This window comes from Balaenoptera acutorostrata, chromosome 21 (genome assembly GCF_949987535.1).
Source record: "Balaenoptera acutorostrata chromosome 21, mBalAcu1.1, whole genome shotgun sequence".
Lineage (NCBI taxonomy): Eukaryota > Metazoa > Chordata > Mammalia > Artiodactyla > Balaenopteridae > Balaenoptera > Balaenoptera acutorostrata.
The window spans coordinates 35,932,258-35,958,107 of NC_080084.1; positions in this window are offsets into that span (position 1 = coordinate 35,932,258).

Here is a 25,850-nt window from a genome sequence, read left to right on the forward strand (position 1 = left end):
GCGGAGCAGCTGGGCCCGTGAGCCACAACTGCTGAGCCTGCGCGTCTGGAGCCTGTGGCCCGCAACGGGAGGGGCCGCGATAGTGAAAGGCCCACGCACCGCGATGAAGAGCGGTCCCCGCACCACGATGAAGAGTGGCCCCCACTTGCCGCAACTAGAGAAAGCCCTCGCACGAACCGAAGACCCAACACAGTCAAAATAAATAAATAAATAAATAAATAAATAAATAAATAAAGTAGCTATTAAAAAAAAAAAGTACAATATTTTACCCACAGAATCTAGCAAAATAATTGCCATGTTTACAATAAAGCATTTTATAATCCCTTTAATTATTTCATTAAAAATGCATAGTCAGTGACAGGTAATAAGTTACAGAATTCTATATACTAGTATGATTCCTGTCATGCAAAGGCTACTTTCAACCATTGCTTAGCACAAGTTTCCTTTGCATTTGGTATTATTAAAATAAAAATGGTTTATCGTGTGATATTTGCAGTGCCATTACAGCATACTCTAAATATAATTTAGGGATTTTAAAACATGTAACATTTATTCAAAAGATCAGTTACAGAAATGCATATTCAGAGATTTAATCGTTTGCTTATACAGGAAATTACAATTTAATGGGTTGAGATGTGCTAGATATTCCTTGTGAATACTCAGCGTATTTCACACCATTCTAAACTCTCTGCTGTATGCAGTCATCAATCCTGAACACTTCGCTTGCAAGTATGTTTTGCCAGGGAGGTTATAGACAGACACTGCCAAGTCCGTGGCTTTAGGAAGGTGAAAGAGATTATTCTCAGGTGGCAACTGCAATTAGATGCATGGGTGTCCGCCACTTGCTGACTTGGGATGCTGCCTGTGGGTTTGGGACGCCCTATTGAGAATCATCTACTTTAGTACAATCACGGTTAAGGCTATTGGGAGTAGCTTCCCTACAATCCCTGAGCTTCCATATTTTTTCACTTTTCACACTTGCCAATGATTTTGTTAGCCTCTCATTTCATGTATTAAAAGTATTACTGGTAGTAGAAAACAGCAAAGTCATGCCATCTTAACATCTAAAGGGGAAAAAAAGAGATAATCTGCAAAAGCTGTGTTCCTTTAACTCATCAGAGAGCCGAAGGTCATAATGCAACCAAGAAAACTGAATACCAAGGAGGGACATGTCTCTAGAGGAGAGGCTGAAAAACAATCTCCTACCTGTGGCCGAGCAGGAGAGGAAGAGGTGTCTGCCAGGGAGGCAGGTAAGAAGAAATCAGCCAAAATTTTAAGGCTGAGTGTCGTTAGCACATTAGTTTAGAAAATAACTGGGAGTCCTACATGAAAGAAGGATTCCTCACGGTCCCGCATTATATGTTGACTTAAGAGACTGGGGACAGGACAGAGGACTGGAGACAGCCCCCTTGATGATGAGGAGAGAACGACGCAATCAGCTGCCCCTGAGGAGAGGCATGAAGCCCGTCCCCAAGCCCATGTCTTATATGACTGGCAGAACCCCAATATAGGCTTCCTAACCCACAGAACTTATGGTTGTGATTTAAAGGTTCAGGTAGACCCAGTGGAACTTCCCGTCTCTATCAAAAGTCAACTAAATTCAATACCACGTTTCTCAGGGAATTTCAAATTTAAAGCAATGTTCAAAGACACGAAAAGAACAGTGATGATTTCTATGATGCCTCTACTTAGTTTTCCTATTAGCCTTTGCATAAGGCAAATGTATCTTAAAGAATAGCAGTGCAATGTCATTATGTAACCAGGGAGCACTCCAATTGCACCCATGTCTCATCTTTGCAGGTGCAAATTAACACCACCTCTGGCACTTGCAATAAAACTATCTATTTGAAAAATGCTTCAATATCTATACCAAGCAACAGAGATGCTAGATGTGGTTTTCCTTCGTTTGGTGTCAATATAAGTGTAATTTCTCAGTCTTACCTCAGGGTTGTGTCAACCCCATCACTGTCGAAGTCTAGTCTGAAAGTACCTTGATCACTTGATATCAGTTTGGACGTGATACTATTTTGCTGTATTGGTCACATGATGATTAGACTTATTGATCAGGAAGTAATGACTATTTTATACTATTTAGTAAGAAATGGTCTTATCACAGAGTGAAAATGAAGACCAAGGGCCAATCTACTTATGGAAGGTCCTACGGATCTAGTTATCTGGAGTATGTTAAAATTGTCTCTCTAAAGATAAAAACAAACAATTTAAAAAGTGTTTTGCAATTTTCAACTTTTAACTCTACGAAAGGGACACAATTCTCTGGATTGTGAAACATGTAACATAGTAGAGTGAACTAATTTGACTTATTTACCAAATAAACTATAAGGCTGCTGCAAACCACCAAGCCTCTTGAGTTTTGTAAACCAGATCGTTACATGTGTCTGTGGCAGACATGGTTGGCAGGTGGAACCTCTGGCAAAGACCTGATAAGTTGGGGAAAACACGTTCTCATCTTCCAATAGATATTCTCCTTTGACAACAGCTTATGGCTTAGGGGTGGGCACTGGCAGAGGCAGAACGCTTGACCTCAAGTCACTAAGCAACCTTGTGGTCTGACCTCCCTATCCCAACTATGTATAACCTGATCCACGAAGGCATGAGGTTAAGGTTAAGTACTCCATTACCGAGTATAAGTGCAATATAAAATATCAGATCTAAACTATTTCAGAAGGCAAATAAAGTCTCGTAAGCAATGGCTCAGACTCCTGTAGTATCCGCTATTTTTCGATGACCACATCTACCTCAACCCAAACCTGTGGCTTTATGTGGAATTCCCTATGACCAGTTAAATTAGAAACAGAAAACTGGAGTTTTATCTATGATCATTCCACATAATATGCTGACACAGCCTAAAATAACACTGGTTGGTCACATAGCCCCTCAAAGGGATATTCCTGAATGACAGTGGGTACGGATAAAACTCCCAGTAGTGATACTTTGGCAATAAATCTGTCTAATTTGCCTACAAGAAGAGATAACTAACGTTTTGGGGCTACATTAATATATGGACAGTGGCTAATGGCTCAGCTGATGGTAACAGACTTGGAAGGAATATCATTAGAGGAATGAATACAAGGTATATGAACTGAGTATAAGAACCTTTAATTGCCATGAGATGGATCATCTAAGTGCATCTTCTACAGATCAAGCTCTTAGTGATCAGGTAGACGAAAATGATCTATTCAGTGAAGGTTTGTCTACCTCCTTTTCCAGCTGACCAGGTTCTCGCTAAAGGGAAACAGGAAAAACATAGCCATGGCAGCAGAGGTAAAATGACTGCACAGTCTTTGTCTTACCAAGGTTGATTTGGCTAACATTATTACTGCATATGCAATATGTCAACAGTGGAGACTACTGCTGGTTTCTTGATATGGCATCATCCTCTGGAGGGAAAGAACAGCCAATGGGTAGCAAGTTAAGATTGATTACACTGGAATTCTTCCATCATGGCTGGAGCAGTAATTTCTCCATAGCAAGATACACACATACTTAATATGTAATTATGTTCTCTACCTGTATTAATTCTGTCAACACCACCACTGAGATATTTATTAAATAACTTATTCATCATCCTGAAACTTTAGTCACCATCGCCTATGATCAGGGAATTTATTTTTTATTATTTTATTCCATGTGGGTAACTTAAGAACTTTTTTCATAAAATAATTGTGGAAATAGCTTTAAGTACATGAGATTCAAAGTTTTAACAGTTTTCTCTAACAGAAAAAAAATGTCCCAAATAAGACAGTGGAATGGGAGACCTCTGATTATAGTAATAATGAATTAGAAATAAATGTTTATTCAAAACAAAAAAAGAAATTTGAATGCAGTAACTAAAATAGGTTCCTAAAAAGGTCCAGGAGATTGGTTCAAGATGGCCGAGTAGAAGGACATGCTCTCACTCCCTCTTTCGAAAACACCAGAATCACAACTAACTGCTGAACAATCATCGAGAGGAAGACACTGGAACTCACAAAAAATATACCCCACATGCAAAGACAAAGGAGAAGCCACAATGAGACAGTAGGAGGGGCGCTATCACAATAAAATCAAATCCCATAACTGCTGGGTGGGTGACTCACAAACTGGAGAACACTTATACCACAGAAGTCCACCCACTGGAGGGAAGGTTCTGAGCCCCACGTCAGGCTTCCCAACCTGTGGGTCTGGCAACGGGAGGAGGAATTCCTAGAGAATCAGACTTTGAAGGCTAGCAGTATTTGATTGCAGAACTTCGGCAGGACTGGGGAAAACAGACACTCCACTCTAGGAGGGCACACACAAAGTAGTGTGCGCATCGGGACCCAGGAGAAGGAGCAGTGACCCCATAGGAGACTGAACCAGACCTACTTGCTAGTGTTGGAGGGCCTCCTGCAGAGGCGGGGGGAAGCTGTGGCTCACCAAGGGACAAGGACACTGGCAGCAGAAGTTCTGGGAAGTGCTCCTTGGTGTGAGCCATCCCAGAGTCCGCCATTAGCCCCACCAAAGAGCACAGGTAGGCTCCAGTGTTGGGTTGCCTCAGGCCAAACAACCAACAGGGAGGGAACCCAGCCCCACGCATCAGCAGACAAGTGGATTAAAGTTTTACTGAGCTCTGCCCACCAGAGCAAGAGCCAGCTCTACCCACCACCAGTCCCTCCCATCAGGAAACTTCCACAAGCCTCTTAGATAGCCTCATCCACCAGAGGGCACACAGCAGAAGCAAGAAGAACTATAATCCTGCAGCCTGGGGAACACAAACCACATTAACAGAAAGACAGACAAGATGAAAAGGCAGAGGGCTATGTACCAGATGAAGGAACAAGATAAAACCCCAGAAAAACAACTAAATGAAGTGGAGATAGGCAACCTTCCAGAAAAAGAATTCAGAATAATGATAGTGAAGATGATCCAGGACCTCAGAAAAAGAATGGAGGCAAAGATCGAGAAGATGCAAGAAATGTTTAACAAAGACCTAGAAGAATTAAAGAACAAACAAACAGAGATGAAAAATACAATAACTGAAATGAAAAATACACTAGAAGGGATCAATAGCAGAATAACTGAGGCAGAAGAACAGATAAGGGACCTGGAAGACAGAATGGTTGAATTCACTGCTGCAGAACACAATAAAGAAAAAAGAATGAAAAGAAATGAAGGCAGGCTAAGAGACCTCTGGGACAACATGAAAGGCAATGACATTCGCATTATAGGGGTCCCAGAAGGAGAAGAGAGAGAGGAAGGACCCGAGAAATTTTTGAAGAGATTATAGTCGAAAACTTCCCTAACATGGGAAAGGAAATAGCCACCCACGTCCAGGAAGCGCAGAAAGTCCCATACAGGATAAACCCAAGGAGAAACACGCCAAGACACATAGTAATCAAAGTGGCAAAAATTAAAGACAAAGAAAAATTATTGAAAGCAGCAAGGGAAAAGTGACAAATAACATACAAGGGAACTCCCATAAGGTTAACAGCTGATTTCTCAGCAGAAACTCTACAAGCCAGAAGGGAGTGGCATGATATACTTAAAGTGATGAAAGGGAACAACCTACAACCAACGGTACTCTACCCGGCAAGGATCTCATTCAGATTCAATGGAGAAATCAAAAGCTTTACAGACAAGCAAAAGCTAAGAGAATTCAGCACCACCAAACCAGCTCTACAATAAATGCTAAAGGAACTTCTCTAAGCGGGAAATACAAGATAAGAAAAGAACCTACAAAAACAAACCCATAACAATTAAGAAAATGGTAATAGGAACATGCATATCAATAATTACCTTAAACGTGAATGGATTAAATGCTCCAACCAAAAGACACAGACTCGCTGAATGGATACAAAAACAAGACCCATATATATGCTGTCTACAAGAGACCCACTTCAGATATAGGGACACATACAGACTGAAAGTGAGGGGATGGAAAAAGATATTCCACGCAAATGGAAATCAAAAGAAAGCTGGAGTAGCAATACTCATATCAGATAAAATAGACTTTAAAACAAAGAATGTTACAAGAGACAAGAAAGGACACTACGTAATGATCAAGGGATCAATCCAAGAAGAAGATATAACAATTATAAATATATATGCACCCAACATAGGAGCACCTCAATACATAAGGCAAATGCTAACAGCTCTAAAAGAGGAAATCGACAATAACACAATAATAGTGAGAGACTTTAACACCTCACTTACACCAATGGACAGATCACCCAAATAGAAAATTAATAAGGAAACACAAACTTTAAATGACACAATAGACCAGATAAATTTAATTGATATTTATAGGACATTCCATCCAAAAACAGCAGATTACACTTTCTTCTCAAGTGTGCATGGAACATTCTCTAGGATACATCACATCTTGGGTCACAAATCAAGCCTCAGTAAATTTAAGAAAATTGAAATCATATCAAGCATCTTTTCTGATCACAATGCTATGAGATTAGAAATCAATTACAGGGAAAAAAAAGTTAAAAACAAAAACACATGGAGGCTAAAAAATACGTTACTAAATAACCAAGAGATCACTGAAGAAATCAAAGAAGAAATCAGAAAATACCTAGAGACAAATGACAATGAAAACACGACGATCCAAAACCTATGGGATGCAGCAAAAGCAGTTCTAAGAGGGACGTTTATAGCTATACAAGCCTACCTAAAGAAACAAGAAAAATCTCAAGTAAACAATCTAACCTTACACCTAAAGAAACTAGAGAAAGAAGAACAAACAAAACCCAAAGTTAGAAGAAAGAAAGAAATCATAAAGATCAGAGCAGAAATAAATGAAATAGAAACAAAGAAAACAATAGCAAAGATCAATAAAACTAAAAGTTGGTTCTTTGAGAAGAAAAACAAAATTGATAAGCCATTAGCCAGACTCATCAAGAAAAAGAGGGAGAGGACTCAAATCAATAAAATCAGAAATGAAAAAGGAGAAGTTACAACAGACACCGCAGAAATACAAAACATCCTAAGAGACTACTACAAGCAACTTTATGCCAATAAAATGGACAACCTGGAAGAAATGGACAGATTCTTAGAAATGCACAAACTGCCAAGACTGAACCAGGAAGAAATAGAAAATATGAACAGACCAATCACAAGCACTGAAATTGAAACTGTGATTAAAAACCTTCCAACAAACAAAAGCCCAGGACCAGATGGCTTCACAGGTGAATTCTATCAAACATTTAGAGAAGAGCTAACACCTATCCTTCTCAAACTCTTCCAAAATATTGCAGAGGGAGGAACACTCCCAAACTCATTCTACGAGGCCACCATCACCCTGATACCAAAACCAGACAAAGATGTCACAAAGAAAGAAAACTACAGGCCAATATCACTGATGAACATAGATGCAAAAATCCTCAACAAAATACTAGCAAACAGAATCCAACAGCACATTAAAAGGATCGTACACCATGATCAAGTGGGGTTTATCCCAGGAATGCAAGGATTCTTCAATATACGCAAATCAATCAGTGTGATACACCATATTAACAAATTGAAGGAGAAAAACCATATGATCATCTCAATAGATGCAGAGAAAGCTTTCGACAAAATTCAACACCCATTTATGATAAAAGCCCTGCAGAAAGTAGGCATAGAGGGAACTTTCCTCAACATAATAAAGGCCATATATGACAAACCCACAGCCAACATTGTCCTCAATGGTGAAAAACTGAAACCATTTCCACTAAGATCAGGAACAAGACAAGGTTGCCCACTCTCACCACTATTATTCAACATAGTTCTGGAAGTCCTAGCCACAGCAATCAGAGAAGACAAAGAAATAAAAGGAATCCAAATCGGAAAAGAAGAAGTAAAGCTGTCACTATTTGCAGATGACATGATACTATACATAGAGAATCCTAAAGATGCTACCAGAAAACTCCTAGAGCTAATCAATGAATTTGGTAAAGTAGCAGGATACAAAATTAATGCACAGAAATCTCTTGCATTTCTATACACTAATGACGAAAAATCTGAAAGTGAAATTAAGAAAACACTCCCATTTACCATTGCAACAAAAAGAGTAAAATATCTAGGAATAAACCTACCTAAGGAGACAAAAGACCTGTATGCAGAAAATTATAAGACACTGATGAAAGAAATTAAAGATGATACAAATAGATGGAGAGATATACCATGTTCCTGGATTGGAAGAATCAACATTGTGAAAATGACTCTACTTCCCAAAGCAATCTACAGATTCAATGCAATCCCTATCAAACTACCACTGGCATTTTTCACAGAACTAGAACAAAAAATTTCACAATTTGTATGGAAACACAAAAGACCCCGAATAGCCAAAGCCATCTTGAGAACGAAAAATGGAGCTGGGGGAATCAGGCTCCCTGACTTCAGACTATATTACAAAGCTTCAGTAATCAAGACAGTTTGGTATTGGCACAAAAACAGAAATATAGATCAATGGAACAGGATAGAAAGCCCAGAGATAAACCCACACACATATGGTCAACTTATCTTTGATAAAGGAGGCAAGCATATACAGTGGAGAAAAGACAGCCTCTTCAATAAGTGGTGCTGGGAAAATTGGACAGGAACATGTAAAAGTATGAAATTAGAACACTCCCTGACACCATGCTCAAAAATAAACTCAAAATGGATTAAAGACCTAAGTGTAAGGGCAGACACTATCAAACTCTTAGAGGAAAACATAGGCAGAACACTCTATGACATACATCACAGCAAGATTCTTTTTGACCCAGCTCCCAGAGAAATGGAAATAAGTACACAAATAAACAAATGGGACCTAATGAAACTGAAAAGCTTTTGCACAGCAAAGGAAACCATAAACAAGACCAAAAGACAACCCTCAGAATGGGAGAAAATACTTGCAAATGAAGCAACTGACAAAGGATTAATCTCCAAGATTTACAAGCAGCTCATGCAGCTCAATAACAAAAAAACGAACAACCCAATCCAAAAATGGGCAGAAGATCTAAATAGACATTTCTCCAAAGAAGATATACAGATGGCCTACAGACACATGAAAGAATGCTCAACATCATTAATCATTAGAGAAATGCAAATCAAAACTACAATGAGATATCATCTCACACCGGTCAGAATGGCCATCATCAAAAAATCTAGAAACAATAAATGCTGGAGAGGGTGTGGAGGAAAGGGAACACTCTTGCACTGTTGGTGGGAATGTAAATTGATACAGCCACTATGGAGAACAGTATGGAGGTTCCTTAAAAAACTACAAATAGAACTACCATATGACCCAGCAATCCCACTACTGGGCATATACCCTGAGAAAACCATAGGTCAAAAAGAGTCATGTACCAAAATGTTCATTGCAGCTCTATTTACAATAGCCAGGACATGGAAGCAACCTAAATGTCCATCGACAGATGAATGGATGAAGAAGATGTGGCACATATATACAATGGAATATTACTCAGCCATAAAAAGAAATGAAATGGAGGTATTTGTAATGAGGTGGATGGAGTTAGAGTCTGTCATACAGAGTGAAGTAAGTCAGAAAGAGAAAAACAAATACAGTATGCTAACACATATATACGGAATCTAAGGGAAAAAAAAAAAAAAAAGGCCATGAAGAACCTAGTGGCAAGACGGGAATAAAGACACAGACCTACTAGAGAATGGACTTGAGGATATGGGGAGGGGGTGGGGTGAGATGTGACAGGGTAAGAGAGTGTCATGGACATATATACACTACCAAATGTAAAATAGATAACTAGTGGGAAGCAGCCGCACAGCACAGGGAGATCAGCTCGGTGCTTTGTGACCACCTAGAGGGGTGGGATGGGGAGGGTGGGAGGGAGGGAGATGCAAGAGGGGAGAGAAATGGGAACATATTGTATATGTATAACTGATTCACTTTGTTATAAAGCAGAAGCTAACACACTATTGTAAGGCAATTAAACTTCAATAAAGATGTTAAAAAAAAAAAAAAGAAATGGACAAATTCTTAGAAAGGTATAACCTTCCAAGACTGAATCAGGAAGAAACAGAAAATATGAACAGACCAATCACAAGTAATGAAATTGAAAATGTGATTAAAAATCTTCCAACAAACAAAAGCCCAGGACCAGATGGCTTCACAGGTGAATTCTATCAAACATTTAGAGAAGAGCTAAGACCCATCTTCTCAAACTCTTCCAAAAAATTGCAGAGGAAGGAAAACTCTCAAACTCATTCTATGAGGCCACAATCACCCTGATACCAAAAGCAGACAAAGATACTACAAAAAAAGAAAATTACAGACCAATATCACTGATGAATATAGTTGTAAAAATCCTCAACAAAATACTAGCAAACAGAATCCAACAACACATTAAAAGGATCATACACCATGATCAAGTGGGAATTGTCCCAGAGATGCAAGGATTCTTCAATATATGCAAATCAATCAATGTGATACACCATATTAACAAATTGAAGGAGAAAAACCATATGATCATCTCAATAGATGCAGAAAACGCTTTTGACAAAATTCAACACCCACTAATGATAAAAACTCTCCAGAAAGTGAGCATAGAGGGAACCTACTTCAACATAATAAAGGCCATATACAACAAACCCACAGCAAACATCATTCTCAATGGTGAAAAACTGAAAGCATTTCCTCTAAGATCAGGAGCAAGACAAGGATGTCCACTCTCATCACTATTATTCAACATAGTTTTGGAAGTTTTAGCCACAACAATCAGAGAAAAATAAAAATAAAAAGAATACAAACTGGAAAAGAAGAAGTAAAACTGTCACTGTTTGTAGCTGACATGATACTCTACATAGAGAATCCTAAAGATGCCCCCAGAAAACTACTAGAGCTAATCAATGAATTTGGTAAAGTTGCAGGATACAAAATTAATGCACAGAAATCTCTTGCATTCCTATACACTAATGATGAACAATCTGAAAGAGAAATTAAGGAAACACTTCCATTTACCACTGCAACAAAAAGAATAAAATACCTAGGAATAAACCTACCGAGGGAGACAAAAGACCTGTATGCAGAAAATAAAAGACACTGATGAAAGAAATTAAAGATGATACCAACAGATGGAGAGATATACCATGTTCCTGGATTGGAAGAATCAATATTGTGAAAATGACTATACTACCCAAAGCAATCTACAGATTCAATGCAATCCCTATCAAATTACCAAAGGCATTTTTTACAGAACTAGAACAAAAAATCTTAAAATTTGTATGAAGACACAGAAGACGTCAAATAGCCAAAGCAGTCTTGAGGGAAAAACACGGAGCTGGAGGAATCAGAATCTCTGACTTCAGACTATACTACAAAGCTACAGTAATCAAGACAATATGGTACTGGCACAAAAACAAAAATATAGATCAATGGAACAGGATAGAAAGCCCAGAGATAAACTCACACACCTATGGTCAACTAATGTATGATAAAGGAGGCAAGGATATACAATGGAGAAAAGACAGTCTCTTCAATAAGTGGTGCTGGGAAAACTGGACAGCTACATGTAAAAGAATGAAACTAGAACACTCCCTAACACCATACACAAAAATAAACTCAAAATGGATTAGAGAGCTAAATGTAAGACCGGGCACTATAAAACTCTTAGAGGAAAACATAGGAAGAACACTCTTTGACATAAACGAAAGCAAGATATTTTTTGATCCACCTCCTAGAGTAATGAAAATAAAAACAAAAATAAACAAATGGGACCTAATGAAAGTTCAAAGCTTTTGCACAGCAAAGGAAACCATAAACAAGATGAAAAGACAACCCTCAGAAAGGGAGAAAATATTTGCAAATGAATCATTGGGTAAAGGATTAATCTCCAAAATATATAAACAGCTCATGCAGCTCAATATTAAAAAAACAAACAACCCAATCCAAAACTGGGCAGAAGACCTAAATAGACATTTCTCCAATGAAGACATACAGATGGCCAAGAAGCACATGAAAAGCTGCTCAACATCACTAATTATTAGAGAAATGCAAATCAAAAGTGCAATGAGGTATCACCTCACATCAGTTAGAATGGGCATCATCAGAAAATCTACAAACAACAAATGCTGGAGAGGGTGTGGAGAAATGGGAACCCTCTTGCACTGTTGGTGGGAATGAAAATTGATACAGCCACTATGGAGAGCAGTATGGACGTTCCTTAAAAAACTAAAAATAGTATTACCATACGACCCAGCAATCCCACTACTGGGTATATACCCAGAGAAAACCATAATTCAAAAAGACACATGCACCCCAATGTTCACTGCAGCACTATTTACAATAGCCAGGTCACGGAAGCATCCTAAATGCCCATCAACAGACGAATGGATAAAGAAGATGTGGTACATATATACAATGGAATATTACTGAGCCATATAAAGGAATGAAATTGGGTCATTTGTAGAAACATGGATGGATCTAGAGTCTGTCATATAGAGTGAAGTAAGTCAGAAAGAGAAAAACAAATATCGTATAGTAACGAATACATGTGGAACCTAGAAAAATGGTATAGATGAACGGGTTTGCAGGGCAGAAGTTGAGACACAGATGTAGAGAACAAACGTATGGACACCAATGGGGGAAAGCCACGGGGGGGTGGGGATGGTGGTGTGATGAACTGGGCAATTGGGATTGACATGTATACACTGATGTGTATAAAATTGATGACTGATAAGAAAAATAAATAAATAAATAAATAATAAACATTTTTAAAAATTAAATAAAAATAAATAAAATTGGTTCCTAAAAGAATCAACTAGGTAATAGTGTAATAAGAAATTACAAGGCTAAGGTGTGGAATACACTGGATGTCAGTGAGAAGGGCCCAGCATTTGGGGTCATTCTGCCCAGTATTAAAACAAGACACACAGCTGAGACAATGAGCAGGAAACCTTCATCCTCGTGGAACTCGCAGGAGAAGAGCTGGAATACAGACATGCTCACTCTGCAGCACTGTGAACCACCTTTATTTAAATTTGATGATTTAATGCGCTGTATCCTAAGGGTAAATAGAAATGGAAGCAAACAAGCCCTTACATACACTATAGCACTCCTGTGCATTATATCAGTGATCAAAAAAAAAAAAAAAAACTCATACCCTGGTATTGGACTGGGTTAATCAGGTATTTCTAATGTCCTCAGGTACCTGAAAGAGGTTAACAAATTCTCTCTGGAAGAATAGGACCTCATCCAATACTCTGACAATTATTTTTAAAAAATAATATTTCATGGGGAGGGGGTGGGGTGAGATGTGACAGGGTAAGAGAGTGTCATGGACATATATACACTACCAAATGTAAAATAGATAGCTAGTGGGAAGCAGCCGCATAGCACAGGGAGATCAGCTCGGTGCTTTGTGACCACCTAGAGGGGTGGGATGGGGAGGGTGGGAGGGAGGGATATGCAAGAGGGAAGAGATGTGGGAACATATTGTATGTGTATAACTGATTCACTTTGTTATGAAGCAGAGGCTGACACACCATTGTGGGGCAATTATACTTCAATAAAGATGTTTAAAAAATAATAATAATAATAATAATAATAATATTTCAACTAAAATGTTTAGCACACAATCAATGATGTCTAGGGACATGAGAAAACATGCCATCTAAATGGAGACCAATACACACAAAATATTAAGCAAAAATTGGTTGTCACTCCTGATAGTAGAATCAATAGATACAGGTTATAAAATAACTGTGCTTACTATGGAGATAAAAGGAAAGCATTAGCATTTCAGCAAAGACACTGCTAATGTATACGTCTTAGATCCCAAAGAAGATATGTTTCCACCAGGAATCACAACAATGGTCGCTCTGAATCGCAAGTTGAGGCTGACACATTGTCACTTATGGCTCATCAACCAGCAACAAATGGGATCACAGTTGACTGATCCTGTTTATCAAGGGGGAAATGGAATTGCCACTCTAAAACTGGCTCAAGAAGAATGTCTGGAATTCAGGTAGTTCTCTGGTAGTGCCGTTTAGTGATCTGCCTGTCCAGTACTACAAGAAAGACCACAACACCGCCAAATAAGTAAGATCACTAATGACTCAGAATTTTTCATAATGATTTGGTTCATTCTATGAAATTAAGAACCATGATTGGATAAGGCTCTAGCTGAGGGTAAAGATAAGAAATTGGTATTAGAAAAAAGAAATTATAAATATCAACTACAGCCTTGTAACAATCAGCAGAAACTTTTGCAGAATCTCATCCCCATATACTAATATTGTATATAAGGTGAGTTGGTGATGGTGGTCATTAAGTTATATGAGATCTAAAGGGGATGGTGATTGGGCTAGCAGATGAAAATACATCACAGAAAAACACAGAGACTTTTAAGAAGGTTTGGTCTCTCATTTTAGGGTTCATAATGGATACAGCTTCCTAGCACCATTTTTGTTTGGCAAAATATGATGCTACCACCAAAGAGTGCAGAAGTTTAAATAAGAGTAGAAGATGTACATAAAACTAATTGTCCAAGGGGGTGGATGCACTAGATACAGATTGTTGATTTTCAGAAATCTTCTCACTCTTCTAAGTGCTCACTGAATTTCTTGGATTCTTTTCCCAACAGGGTTCAGTTGTATTCTTCCACGGAGAGGCACCGTGTACGATTTGGAAGGCAGAACAAAAGAGAGGTCATCCTAATTTGGTGGTGACCACTGGGGGCAAGCACGTGGGCACGGGCTTGGCGGATGTGTGGTTTTGCTCATGACTCGGGGTCTTATCTTTTGACAAGTACTAACCACAGCGCTACTGGCAAGTCGGATCATTCATGACTGAGCCCAGCAACCACGGAGTCAGGAACACCTTCCTGAACCCACTTTAGAAGGTTAGGATATTTGCGATCAAGTTTAGTTATTTGCTATCATGAGACTAGGATTTTCATATCCGTATCAAGCGTGGCTGACACTGGAAGTAGGAAATGACCTTTTAAAGGTATCAGAATTTAAATATCAAAAACAAATCATTCATATATATGTGTGTGTGTGTAAATTTTTTTCTCTTAGGTCCTCCTTTCTGAACAATTGCAAATATGGATAGCAGCATGCGGATTAAAGGAAGAGCAGTGTGTAGCAGAGTCGTTACCTGTGGAAAAGAAGCAGAAACGGTAAGAAGGAAGGACACCAGAGGAGGAGTCTTCCACATGTTGATATGGGTTCACTCTGTCACTGCTTTAAAAGGACCTGAGGACAATGATAAAGATGAAATGACTCTACCACCTGGACTTCAGATACACTCCTGGTCAGCTCTGTAGGACAACAGGTCATTTCTAGTTAAGAATTTTACTTATGTGCTTTTCTGATCATTATGGGTTAAATTAGCAATGCAACATATGCAAGAATACTTAGGAATATGGAAAAACTATTTGCTGTTAAGTATAACAGGCAGGTTACAAAATGTAATATACCATTACAGTGTACATTGTCTTTATGATTCTAATTTAGATGTAAAAATATATATTTGATGGCTATTCATGGTATGTTAACAATGGTTAATTCTGGGTGCGGGAATCATGAAATCATGGTTGTTTTTCTCCCTGAAAAGTTTTCCAACATTTTCAATTAATATGTATTATCAAAAAATAATTACTTAAGGAAAGGAATTTTTATCTCAGTGCGGACTGTGCAGTTCTAGTTAGTGAATGCTGGTTTGAATAAGCTATTTTCTGTTTGTGCTACACATTATAATATGCCAAAATTAATAATTTCAACAAATCACAAAATTCAGAGTTATACCTCAACTGTTTCAATTACACAGTAAAACACAGAATGAGAATTTGAACCACAATAAATACTATAAATGCAGAGGGATACACAATTCACGCCTGACTTATACCAACATTTGCCGTGACATTATGAAGGGACAGAGAGGTGCAGGTTTGTGATCTGATCTTCAAATGATAGGAGAGTTCAGAGATCGCCTTATTTTAAATGGTCCTCATTTTTAGGTTCACTCCAAGAAAGAAAGCAGTTTGGGAAACTGAATGTGACACAATGAACTCTCAAAACAAAGGGGATTTTTCACGTTACCGTGTAAACCACACACAAAGATGCATGAAGAATTAATCTAACAAGTGTAGGAGTTTAAAATAGGGGCAAAAACTCACTGAGTTTCAGGAGTGAATTCCACCAAACATTTAAAGAATTAATGCCAATCCTTCCTAACTCTTCCAAAAAACTGAAGAGGAGAGAACATTCCCACATTTATTTTACGAGGCCACCATAACCCTGATACCAAAGCTAGGTGAGAACACTAAAGAATAGAAAACTAAAGGTCAACATCCCTGATAACACAGATGCAAGACTTCTCAACAAAATACTAACAAACAGAATTCAACAGAACAATAAAAGAATCATACACCATAATCAAGTGGAATTTGTACATGAGATGCAAGGATGATTGAACATATGCAAATCAGTATATATGATACATCACATTAATAGAAAAAAAGATAAAAATAACATGATCATTTCAATAGATGCAGAAAAAACACAAAAGGCAACATCCTTTCATCATAAAAACTCTCAACAAATTGGGATTATTTATCCTTTCAACTAACTAAACTAAAGATTATCAACTCAACTAAAGATTCTTCTAAAGAGTAAATCCCATGAATAGATCACATCTCTATTAGAAGTGTTGAAGATAGCACTAGCCTTATTTCAGAACCCCTGTCATGTTGTCATGGTGGTGGTTCATGTGTGTGTGTGTGTGTGTGTGTGTGTGTGTGTGTGTGTGAGAGAGAGAGAGAGAGAGAAAGAGAGGGGGGGGGATATTTAGAGTATGTCTCCCTTATAGACAATAAACAAAAAGAAACAGGGACTTGAATGTTTGTTGGTCTACTAATTCACCCTCACCTCCTGGAATATTGTCAGCTTTATAATAAAGTTCTCAAATGGTTCTTTAATGGATGATGAAAATAATCATCCCTTAGTTATATTTATCAGTTTCATTCAAAAGTAAAGATAATATATTTACTAGCAGGGAACCAAGAGTGAAAAACAAAATACTGAAAACATTTAACCTAAAAATCTGTGCTAGACCTAAGTACAGAATTAGAGTTGAGAAGGGAATGTTTAAAAAAAGTGTCAATCCCAAACTGGACACTTCTAAGAGTTGATGGGAGTTCAAAAACTAATTAACTCTATTCTATATACTTTTATGAAATATTTATTGAACCGAATGTTGGGTTTATTATACCATTTATTTTAAAAATATTTATATTCAAAATATCACTGAAAATAAATTCCTCCTATAAATTGACATCTATCTACATTTATTAAACTGAAATTGCATGAACATTTATTGATTATATGAGCTTTAAAAACAGCATACATAAAATTATTACTCTGTATTATATTTCTATATCTTAAAATTTATAATATTATCTGACCTAATATTTAATATTGTGTAACTAGCATTTTCTGAAAAGTTTGTTTCTAAATCATCTTATTATTCTTTTCTTATAAAGTTGCCTACAATAGTCTTCAAAGTTGCATTTTATGATTAATAAATTTTAAATATCTTATGCCTTTGTTTATTCTTTGTTGTAGACCATAATTTTTTAAATTTAGGAAACACTTTCTCTACAGCTTACCTGGTAAAGTCAGAGGGAATTCTTAATTATATGTATTTGTTTTTGAAATGTGTACATGTTATCCTAAATATTTTCACAAGTATAATCTGTTTTGCCTTCATTAGGTTACATTTTTTTACAAATAGCATTTAAATGAAAGAAACTTGCTAAATTGGATGACTCTTTATATGCTTTGTCAAATTTAGATGCTACAAAATGTTTAGGACTCAATGTAATTCTTTTACGCTAGGAAATATAATTTTATTCAGTTACAAGTAGGAGCTCCTTTGAAAAAAAAAATCCCTAATTATAACATTTAAAATTTGATTCTGGTACACAATTTAAAACCCACCATTTAATATTTTTACTTGTGTCCTTGACAGTAAAGTGATACATTTTAATGTTTTTTTTTCTATTCCAAATCTTTTATTTCAATAATTGTATTTCAATGCAATCTTAAAAACTGAAAAATTTTGGGGGTATCATGATTAACTAATTAATTTAAAGAGTTTACAAAAGTTATAAGCAAAAAAGACAAACAAAATCAGAGAACTCATTAAAATAAAAATCAAAACATTTGTAAGACACTTAGATTGATTTATAAATTCTTATGTTTTAAAATTCCAACTGATAATACACAGGACAGAATAAAATACATGCTGAAGTATCTTTTTGTCTTCAGTAGCATCTTCCTTACTAACATTAGTTACAGTAAACTATATAGAGAATATATTTATACATTTTGAAAACTGGCTTCTGATTCAATTGACTAAATAGTATAGTTTATTTGGAAGTATTTGAGAATTATGTCTGCAACAGAATCAATTCCAAGTACATTTCATTTATAGGTTTTTTTTCCTGTGCACCTTTGCAGAAAATCAACTAACCGTGTATATGTGAGTATCCTTGTACTTTGCAGCAGAGAGATCTTGCATGTATTTTGTAGGATTTACACCTATGTATTTAATTTTTGTGGTGTAGTTGTGAATGGCACTATTAAAATTCAACTTCCAAGTTTTCATTTCTAAAATATAGAAATAGTATTGCTTTTGTATATTTAACTTGTGTTCTGGAAGTCTTGTTAAACTCATTTATTTGTTGTAGTAGCTTCTTAACAGATTGTGTGCAGTTCTGTATGTCGATAATTATGTCTGAGAACAGGGTTTTTAAATCTCGTCTTTTCCAGTCTTTTAATTTGACTTTTTTGCTTAATGGAGATTTTTAATAATAAGATTTTAATAATTAAGTAAGAATCTTTTTTGCTATAATGCTATATGTATCATGGAAAATTGTCTTTGTGTTATCACCTCAAAATAAACAGTTTTATCATCATTATTTAATTTTTAACTGAATTTAAGTAGCATTCATAAAATGCCAGATATTCCAGCTTTAAGTTCACCCTGTAAATTAGCTGTTCCTCCCAACCCCATACCCACTCTGAGCTTCCTCTGGTCATGCCCCTCCCCATGGGACAAGGTGTCTATAGGGACAACTGGAAATAACCACACCAAACACCACTCCTCAGATACCTGAGGAGTATATATACAGAATCTTTACAGAATATACACAGAATCTTTTAAAGTTGTTCTTGTGATTATGTTGTATAGTTAGTGAAAAGTAACGAGAACATGATCACAAAATCCATTTCAAGAGATTCACGTTGTTATTATACTTCTCTCAAGAAAGTTTATCATATTCATTGTTTATACTATTTTTTTCTTTTGATGTGTGTATGTTTATGTCTATCTTTTCCCAGTGGCTGACCGCAAACTCATTGAGAGGAGAACTGTGAATCACTCATCTAGGTATCACCTAAACCATATTGCAGGTTAAATGTTTATTGAATATATGTTTTTCCCATAAAAGCTAGGAAATGTGAAATTGAGATTTGCAAAAGCCAAAGAGCTACAATATATGTTATATGAAGTTGAGAGTTTCCTTTCATTTATCTTAAGACATATTCTTTTGTTAGTGATGCCAGATACTGGAAAGGCAAGCTATAGCCTCTCCACACCTGATTGTAGTTTTATTCATAACCAATATGAATTTAATAAGTATTCAGTAATTCCTTGTTTTAGAAATCTAGCATTTGTTAGTATGTTTTCTTGTGGTGAACTAGTTTGTATTCTTTAAGCCTCCAAATTAAGTGCATTTTAAGATGTAGACAGTGACATGGAAATACACCTAAGACTATAATTGGTAGTAAAATAACACAGTTGTGTCTGTTTGCATGTAAATTACTGCCATTATGAGTTATGGTTCTTCCTGAAATTATAAAATAACGGTTGGGTTATAATTTTAGTAGACAGTAACTATTGCTGCCTCTGAGTATTCATTATAGATAGCAACTATTTCTTCGAAGGATATGGCTTTTTACTTAAAAGTGTGGCATCTTGACAAGCACATCTGACAGCATATAAGTATTTATTAGAAAACTAGGCACCAGATCTACATGCTTTACTCTGTTAGGACAAATCTATAGCATTTCAGTTTGTTTAAAATTCATTTTAAAAGTGGCAGAGACATTAAAAGTGTCTTTGTATCACCATACATAGCATAATGAGAATTATTAAATCAACCATCCCTGACCTTCCCCCTGAAAATAATATTGTATTTTTTGTATACCAATATTTTGAAAATGGTGCATTTTGTTTTATATCAGTATCAATAGTATATCTTGGTTCCAAATATAATTAGGGTTATAAAAAGTGTTAATTGGTATATACTCACGCCAAGAAATCATCATTTGAGCTTGGTGGTTATATTTGTTTTGAAGTTCTCATGCCTTGATGACCTCCAGGACATTAAAACATCATTTCTGGTGCTTATTTAAAGAAATAATGATTTCAATAATTTTTGTCATATTAATATGCAAATTAATTAATCAAAAACATTTTAATGAAATCACTTAAGGTACTGTTAGTTTATTATTTCTTTGTGGAATTTCCATTTCCATTTTGCCTTAAACTATAGAAAAATTATTATAACAAATAATGGTTTTAAATTTTATATCTTATTTGGTTTATATATAATATGTGGTGGAAGTACAGATTCTGTAATGGTCTTGCTTTCAGAAATGGATAAAGTTAAATATTTTAAGATTAAAGGATGGATCATTTAGAAGAGAAAAATAAGTGGTATAAAAATACAGATTTGCTAAAAACTCTCCAGAAAAAGAATATTCTTCCAACACATGACTTTATTAAGGCTATCCTTCTAATCAAATAAGACGGAGACACATAGTAAGCCAAATAATGAAGCTGCTTAAGATTAAGTAGAAAGTTGCTTAGAGAAATCTCGAGGTGACACTCAGCCCTTATTTCTTTTCCAAGGACTGCCTGAGTGGGACCTGCAGCCTGTGCTGACTGCAGTACAGGCCTCATGACCATCACTGACTGAAGCAGGAAGGCGCTGCTTATCCAAATGGGGCCAGTGGATGACTTTTTCAATGGAATTTTTTAATGGGGTCAGTTTTTGGCAAATATTAGGTTATGGGGTGTTGACTTGAGGCAATGGGAGTCCTGTAGGAGCAGCTGTGATTATTCATGAATAACCAAAGCAGAGGAACGGCAGAGAAAGAGGGGAAGACTCCTGAAGATTCCTGAAGTAAGAGAGTTGAGGTCCCAGACAGACTGTGACAGTCCCAGGTGTGGTTCATTTAGACTTAAATTTTATGATACCTTTAAATATTCCTAAGAAGTATACTTTTTTTCCCCCCAATTTAAACTTGTTCAAGTGGCTTCTTTTCCTTGAAACCAAAGATTATTGATTAAGACTTTTCTTCACTCAGTTTAATCATCCTCCTACCATAGATTCAGCAAATATTTGATTTTGGCATATATCTTACAAATTCATTGTAATTGAGATAGTGTTGTAGTTGATAAGAAAATTAATGTTACATAGTATTAGAAATGCATCTATTCTAATAACTTAATTTTACAGATGAATATAAAAACCAAAAAATGTTTAAAACATTGTACCAGATCATACGGATGGGTGGCAAAAATAACTGAAATTAAACATGAAAGCGTAGTGAGTATCAGGAAATCTGGGTTTAACTCCAAGTTTTACAGAAAATTATTTAGAAAAATTTACTTTATTAACAGAATACTGATTTAGAAAATGTAAACTCTTGTGAATATTCTTCAATTATATTATTCTATGACTTACAGGCAAGTGCTCTCAATCATGTAATTTTTTTTCGGTTGATACCTATGTAGTCTTATTGGTGGTGAACCAGTAAACGTACAAGAACTGGTTCTCTCTAAAAAAAATGTGTGCATATACATACATATTTTTAGTGTAAATTGTATTAATATAAAGCTTTTTAATACATAATTCAAATAATATAATATGCAATAGTCTTTACTGCCATTTTCATATAGCCAGCTGATTCCCACAGAATGCTCTTGTTGATTTTGCTGAACTTCTCCATCAGCAGCCCACCACCTATAGCTGCAATTGATGAAAAACTGTCATTCCAAAATGAAAGTTATTTGATACTTTCATTTAAATTAATGAGTGAGAAAAAAGAAACGATGAAGATGTTGAAAATACAAACTCAACAATGAAATGAATAGCTTATTTTCTGATTCGGAAAAAAAGTTTTCAGAAAATGAAAGGATATTTCCTCAAATTTTTAAACTGTTCTCCATGCAATGGCTACAGACGCAATACACTTTTACACCTAAATTGCATTATTAATATTTTCTACATCACTTTCTGAAGTTTAGACAATTTCTGTTTTGTTTGGTTGAAACAATAACTCAAGGCCTGATCTGTAAAGCTTTCTGACTGCTGTGATATAAATATTTCCATTATCTGATTTCAAGCTGTGCAGCATTATTGAAGGCGATGTTTAGAAGAGATGCACGCTAGCACAATATTACACAGTATTCCCACACTAGACATAAATAACCTCATAACATATACTAGCAAACTGATTATGAAATAATGAGTTTGAGTATTTATTACTTCTATTTTTAAGATAATAATTGTAATTTTATATAATTTAATTTTCAAGTAATGTCAGTATTTAACACCTTTTTCACACAAATTCCTGAAGATTTAACAATGGGCTCCCATGAGCCATTAGGAACTCGCTCCAACACACCTCCAGGACTCATGTATGATAAATAATAACTATAACGCCAGACACAGATGTTCTAAGAAAGTTACATCTAATGTGATACGGATAGGATTGCCAATCAGAATATTTAACTGGTGTGTGTTTGGTACCAGCCTACATTCATGTAAAACCCCTGCTGTATAACCAGCCAACTACCGGCTCTGGATAAGACTGTTCAAAGGAGGAGATTATGCTGTATAATGAAGAGGGCCTACAGCTTAGGAGGAACTTGAACATAAGCAAAAACTCAGAGGCAGGAATAAGGAGGTATTTTGAGCTGATACGAGTGGTAAGTATGCACTGGGGACTATGCCACAGAGGTCTGAGAACGCGGGTTCAGGCACTGCTTGGAAGGCAGTACAGTCAGTGAAGATGTTAATCAGCTCATTTGAAGTCCTCAGAGCTGAAGAAGCAAATGTGAATCAACAGTTCCTATGTCCTCAAAGAACGCAGAGCTTCAGTGAGCCGGGGGAACTCTCTGCCGCAGATCAAATCCAACACATCCTGGCTGAGGGCAGAAATGTCCATGAACGATGTACCACGGGAGGACGGGATGTCAGGTAATTGAATTTTCAGGGGGATTATGGAGGATATTGCCTGATGAACAGATATCTAAATTGGGTGACAGATAAGTCTGATAAAAGAAGAGGGTTCAGTGTCATTAAAAGCAAAGTGCAAAAGAAGAAAATGTGCGAAGGGAGAGAGTTTCAAAGCAATTCAATGGGGCAGAAACGGAGAAGGGTTACAAGGTTAGTGGCTGGATATTTAAGTGGAAATGGGAGTCAAACTGTGAAAGGCTGAGGAGTTTGGATTTTATCCTGGGGGAAAGAGGATTTGAGCTTTTAAAAACGGAAGCAGTTTCGCTTCTTAAAATAGTAAATTTGATGGCTAGGTGTGGGAAGATCCTAATGTCAAGGAGGTTATTGTAATAATCTGAATGAGACGATGGTGCAGGACGCAGGCAGTAGCAGGGGTGAGGAGACGCCACTGGGGAGAGACGCTCACATGAAGTGAACCTGAACTGACGGCTAACGTTGGCAGGGAATGAGAAAAAGTGACATTCGGCCTAGAATGGCTAGTTTTAAAGAGTAGGTAGATGGTCATGCCATTTAGAAAATACAGGAGGGCAGAGGAGGTCTGCGAGGGAGCAGTAATATTTTGTGCTTTCATTGGTGGAGCTCTAGGAGCTGGCTGGAGAGAAGATGGACCTGTGCAGAGAGGTGTGAACCGGGTCCAGATGTGTGTAAACAGCTGAGGTGCTGACATAGATGCAAGGGCCATTTCAGATAAAGCCAAGAAGAAGATGTTGGATACGATGAACTGCGCCTTTCAACTTATCAACCAGATCCTAGACGACCACGGATGAGAGTCGCAAGAGCAGTGTGTGAAACTGGGGATTAACAATTTAAAATATGCGTGGGGGCTGAGGAAGTGGAAACACAGCCTCTTTCAAGCAGCTTGGTGGGGAAATAACGGAAGAAGACAGAGAGAGCTTGAGGAAGAGAGCGCTGCGTGGCTGGGTGAGGCCAACGATTCTACGCCTTTGGGACTTGGTGGATCCACCTGTGACAGTATTTTTGTACAGGGACTGTCACCTCAAGTTGTACTTTACATGACAATTATGACAGCCCTTTGTAAGATGAACGTGACAACTGTAAGTTAAAACAAATATATTCAGAGATGATAAAATGTTAACCTATGATTTCTTTTTAGCACCTTACTTCACTGATGGTGAAGTGTGGAGTATTATGATTTTCATTACGTAAGTCTATGCCAGTCCTGTAGGAGAGCTCTATCAGTTAAGTGAGGGCAACTAAGAAGGACTCATCTGTAAGAAATCCCAGGTGAGGGAGAGAAAAGACATGAACTACCAACACCAAGGTTAAACGGTTCTAATCTAAACAATGACCCTTTCATCTGTCCAGCAACACGGAAGTCACAGAAAAACAAAGAGACGCACCAACCTTCATCACCAACCTTCCCAGGTGCAAAGACTCCTAAGACTTTCCAGTTTGAGAAAAAGGCAGGCTCCTGAGCCACCAGAACACATAAAATACATGTTGGAGGAACTAAAAATTTGCTAAATGATAGATTATATTTTTAACTTTCTCTCTATATATACACAGACATATATATGTGTATATATATGTCTGTGTGTGTATATGTACATATAAACACAATCTGAATGTTGGAAATATAACAAGAGTAAAGCAATCAGGCCAAATCCTTTGCATTTTTGAATATTACAAATATGTATATTTGGCTTTAAGACTTTTGATAGAAAACTAAACATACATAAATCTTCCGAATAATGCCATGCAAATTGCCTCATAGCTACCTTTAGAGACTGTTTTTTATTGCCGTTGTGTGTTCCTTTGTTGACCAGAGTCTTTTAAACTTCTAGTACTGTGGTGAGAACTGATTCAATTAACATTCAGAAGACGCTAAGATTTTGTGAGAAATGTACACTTCAAATAGTTGCAGTTCTCCAAATTTTAAGTGTGGAAAGAGTTGTACAGGCTATTTTATTTTACTTATTTTATTTCTAAATAATACCTCTATTGAGATCCGTGTGTTTCCTCTGTACATCTTTATACACAACCATGTCGGGGAATTCCCAGGTGGTCCAGGGGTTAGAACTCTGCGCTCTCACTGCTTGCTGAGGGCCCAGGTTTGATCCCTGGTCGGGAACTAAAATCCCACAAGCCAGGCAGCGTGACCAAAAAACAAAAAAACCCAAAAAAACCCCATGTCTCTTTGATGTCCACGTTTACCTGAAAACTACATTTTCAACCAATTCATAAGAAGTATTTATGGTGACTAGAGAGCCCTGGAGGTTTGATAATATGATTTTCGCATGCCTATGAAAACACAGGGATCATATGGATATAAGTAAGCAATTCTGGCCTTTAGTTTGGCCTATGATTTTTAAGATGCCAAATCATCAATTACATAATATCAAGAATGATTATTACACTCCCACCAGCTCTATAATTTACAAACATACAAGTTGTGCTTTGACAAAATTATAGCTTGTTAGTTGTCAAATAATTATTAAAACCACTTGGACGGGGGTGGGTGCTTCCCTGGTGGTGCAGTGGTTAAGAATCCGCCTGCTGATGCAGGGGACATGGGTTCGAGCCCTGGTC